We start from the raw sequence: 5,160 nt of genomic DNA on the forward strand, positions 1-5,160 counted from the left end.
TTCATGATTTTCGAGAGACCAATGTTAGGAAAAACATGCAGCCTGATTAACTTTGATAGACAAGCCCAGGATGTGGGCAGAGTTGTAGCTTTGTTCAAATGCTCCAGTTGATCTGAGAGATGACAAGGGCTAGCAATTGGTCCTCATGAAGGAAGGAGAGAAATCATTCCTCCAAGTTGTCCACTGGCTCTGGCTTCCTCATGTGTGTAGTGGTACCTGCAAGTTCCTCTTTTCCCAGTCACACAAATAAGTAATAATAAAGAAAAATTAATATCTCTAACATATTTATAGTTGAGACAAGAGTAAAAACAGACTTCCTATCACAGTTTGAGTTTGCTGCGTCTCAGCTCAGAGGAATATAACAAACTACAGGGCCCACAAGTCAAGATCTGGCTTTAGTGATACTGGGGTCTTTCATGCTTTCTATACTTCAGGAAATACATGTAAAACTGCCTAAGGCATAGTGATATACACATTGTATTATGGGGCAAAGGGAGTGGAGGAAACTCTGCCTGAGTGAAGTCCTGAAAAGGATAAGATGCTCAGAACCAGGGAAAATGGGCAAAGCATTTTCCTGTATGGACCAGACTTGAAGTTGTATACAAACATTAGCAACTGCAGCTTCCTCCTCCTTTGATGTTTACAATCTGAGACTGCTTGCTTATTGAGATCTTCTACAGAGACTAGACAACTCCATCATGTCACCTGTGCTGGTTGTGTTAAGCATGTTGAAGTCTGACCTGAAATCAAATTGTTAACATGTGAATTTTGAAAACTGAAGGGACCCTGATATAGCGGCCTCTTGCGAGGCTATGCCAGTGCCTGGCAAACACAGAAATGGATGCTCACAGTCAGCTATTGGATGGAACCCAGGGCACCCAATGGAGGAGCTAGAGAAAGTACCCAAGGAGTTGTAGGGGGCTGCAACCCTGTAGGTGGAACAATAATATGAACTAAGCAGTACCCCCTGAGCTCCTGTCTCTAGCTGCATATGTAGCAGAAGATGGCCTAATCGGCCATCATTGGTAAGAGAGGCTCCTTGGTCTTGTAAACTTTATATTACCCAGCACAGGGGAAGGCCAGGGCCAAGTAGTGGGAGTGGGTGGGTAGGGGAGCAGGGGCAGGGGTGGGTATAGGGAACTTTCGGGATAGCATTTGAAATGTAAATAAAGAAAATAATAATAAATAAAAAAAACTGTTTTCAGAGAAAAGATAATTTTATCAACTCACTCCTACTTCTGAAGTCAAGTATTTATTTATGAAAGGAAAAGAGGCTGATTATTTACCTAAGTTCAATCCTGAAGCCACAGTGACTTGAGGAAAAGCCGATGCCTTTATTTTGATGTTACTGGACCTCACAGCAAGTCTGATGGACACTTGACAGCAGTAAGAATTTGATTTAACAGCTTTAGGCACTTCACGTGGATAAAAATTAGAAGGGGATGAAAATGGAAAACGTGTCTTTTCAGGATTAAGGGTTGATCATTTTTCTTTCTGCCCTGAATCAGTAGACTCATGACACAAAATACTCTCTACTCACAAGTTGTTTCACGTCACAGGTCAATTCCTGTTTCCAGAGGTTTTATGCCCACGAGTGAGAGAGCAGAGCTGACTCATAAATGGGCAGCACTTTTGCTTGTATTTTCAATCCGTTCAACAAATGTAAATAGGTGACTCAGCCTCTTCACAAAGCACAGTCCCAGAGTTCTGTGCAACCAAATCCTGTCTTTATGTCATCTCTTACCTCAGCACCCTTTGTGGAAGAGTTAGGAGGGGGAGGAGGAGGTTAGCAGGCATCCTGTCAATTGAGGTTGATTGCTCAAAGAGAAATGTAAACAGAGCAGGACAAAAGGTTTGCGTGTATCCATGGAAATCCAGTCTGGGCTTTATGGACTTTCCAGAGGCTATAAGAGAGGACCAGTTCACACTAGATGGATAAGGGGTGGGGGTGGCGATGGGAAGCTGCAGCAGTGATGACAGAAATCCAGTAGTTAAGGCAGATTCTAGCCCCTAACAACCAGGAAGCAACGTATAAAATCTAGCTGTGAGTCAAATATGACTCAGGGAGTGATAAAGGCAGCTCAGTGTTAGAGAAATAAAAGGTTCTATCGTAAGATTGGCAATTCTACTGAATCAAGCACAGTACCAACAAAGTCCTGTTATATTAATCATCAGTGTCGTCACCATCATTGTCCCACCCAAATCATTTAATTCCACAAGCCATTTTCACATTAATGATGTTTTTGCATTCCACAGATAGGCAGGTGAGTGTTGCTACAGTTCGTTTTGTGGATGAGGCAATCAAGGCACATAGCCATGAAATGCCTTCCTTAAGGTCATCAGGCTAGTTAGTATCAGATGGAACCTCTTTACCAACACACTTAGGTTTCTAATACAAAAATTTAAGTATGAAATCAGCATCTTAATTTATATCCTATGCAAAGGAAATGAAATGTAGCATAGATAACTTCAGTAGACCCTACCATAGGATTGGGACAATGGAACATTTTCATTCATGGTAGGCTTCTTGTCCTTGATGGAAATCTTTTGTAAGCAAATCTCTTTTTTTTGGAACAATATATTCATTTGTCTCAAATGCATAAAGGAAGACATCAATTGTGGAGGAAGCTTCCAGAACCTACACTGAAAAAGAAGTATTTTACTGTTCCATAATATCTGTCTATCTATCTATCTATCTATCTATCTATCTATCTATCTATCTATCTATCTATCTATCTATCTATCTATCTAGTGTAGAGCAGCTTTGAATGAGGAACTTAAGACTCTTATCAGTCTTCTACCTCAGATGAGAAATTCAGCAAGGAACTGGATCATTTAACTCAACTTGGTCATATGTATGATCCAGCACTTTGGACATACACACTTGTACAATAACTAAAAATCAAATTCTAATTCTACATACTCACTCTGGAGTACTAATTTGAATCATTTTATCAACTAAGAATGTCACCTGCTTCATCACATAAATCAAGTTCTGGCCTGGGTAATTTCAAATTCAAATTCTAGTGCTGAACCTAACCAAGAGCTAAAAGCCCAAATCTGTTACCATTTCTACAAATCTGACTTTATTTTATTTATCTCTGACAGGTAAAGAAGAGGGTACAGGGGAATTCATAGAGAAGAAATTTGCTGAGTAGTAATCCACCATTTACTTCTTGTTGTATTTTCCAGTGATAACCCAAAGAGTACTTTAATTCATTTCATCAGACCCCAGGCTAGTTAATAACATGCTGGTGTTCTGAGTGCAGCTACTGTTGCTTTCTGCTCTAGACAACATAGGGTAAATGTTGCCAGGATCTCTGAAACAGCCTTGCATCTCATAGGTCTGACATGTTACTTCATTTTTGTCCTATCCTTTGAAAGCGATTTTTTGAAGGAAAGGCAGGGAAAAACGGAAGTGTGTGTTTCTACCCCACCAAATACGCAAGATATGCAAATACTCTTAATGAGACTATCCTGTCTTTCCTCACATCATTTTAGTTGTTTGCAATTTTTAAGGCAGTCTTGACATTTGTGTCATATGGAAAAGTGAAGGAGCAGAGGGAGACATGCTCCTGAAGAGGTCAGAGAGCATACCAGGGGACAGAGACTAGTCAGCAATCAAGTATGCTGCACACACTTTCATTAAGGCGCATGCCTTTCCAAACCACAATCTTAATTTCCTCTCCTCACTGTTTATGTTGAAGAGGCTCCATTAAGGTTTATTTTAGTTCCCTTCTGCAAAGGACGAAAACATGACATTTTCAGATTAGTCCTGACCCAACAGTTTAGGTTATTTTATGCCATCAAATTCTTATTCTAAGGTTCATCTTCTTTTACATGAAAGGAAAAAACTCTTTCTGATGATTAAATAATAAAGAAGGCCGATTGTTTACAGACTCAAGTAACAAGACCCGACTGTGTGCTGTGATCCAATCTCTCTTTAAATCTAGAAATTTGCATCCTACTTAATGGTAGCATCTGTTGAGAGGAGTAAATTTCCATAGCATGTCTCTATAACAGTCCCAAGTCTTGTGGGAAAAAGGCCAGGAGAAAATTTTAAATGAATGCAACCCTCTTGGAAAAATACACTTAGAATCATCCACTTGATGGGAACTGCAAACAGCCCAACTAGAAAACTCCAACAGCTGTTGCCTTTGGGAAGAATATACCATTTAAGCATGAGCTAGTCACATCAGAATGACTGCAGGCTGTTGGAGCAACAAATGCCTTCCTGCATAAGACAGTTTACAGAGACCCCATGCTAAAATAATATTCCATTTTATTATTTTTAATGATATTTTCTAAGACAAGGTATGAGGACTACATGGAGCAGGGCTTAGCACCTTGTCAGCCACATGCCATGAAGGTGATCATCTTGGTTGGCCTTGTTCTGAGCAGGAATGTCCTGGCTACCTTGAATTTTCACCTTAAGCCTGTCAATTTGAGCAAATCATCATTTATCTCTCTTTGGCAACTTTATTTTGGTGGCGGGATGGTAGGTACCAGTTGGCTGATCAAAATGTGACTCTGGATAGAGTAAGGATGTAGGGTTGGGTAATGACCCATTTATCCTCCAAAGGTTCAAGGTCACCTTTCTCAGGGGAGTGACATGATAGACTGTGACTGGTATGTCAAAACACTGGGAATTTTATGGCTAGTCTCCTTGCGAGGGCACAATTCTGTTGATTTTCTGTCCATCAACATTCAGGGCAATGTAACTATGCTCAGATAACCACCCTGGGAGCTCTTTCTTTATACTCTGCATGTTTATTGATATTGTCATTACTCAGACCTTGTTATGTAGCTATTTCTGTAAAAGACAATTTCATAGCAAAGTTCCTGGTATTCTGGCTTTCACAGTCTTTCTGCATCATCTTTTGTGATGTTGTCTGAGACAGAGATACAGGAGATGTATTGGGGCTGGTCTTCCCACAATCCATTGGTATTTGCATTAAATACAGTTGTAGCTTTCGTTAATGGTCTCCATTTGCTATAAAAGGAAGCTTCTTCAATGATGGTGATAACTATATTTATCTGTTGGTCTAAAGATAAGAGTTTGAGGCAGAGGCAGGCGGATTTCTGAGTTTGAGGCCAGCCTGGTCTACAAAGTGAGTTCCAGGACAGCCAGGACTATACAGAGAAACCCTGTCTCAAAAA

Source organism: Mus pahari, chromosome 1 (assembly GCF_900095145.1).
Source record: "Mus pahari chromosome 1, PAHARI_EIJ_v1.1, whole genome shotgun sequence".
NCBI classification, from domain to species: Eukaryota; Metazoa; Chordata; class Mammalia; order Rodentia; family Muridae; genus Mus; species Mus pahari.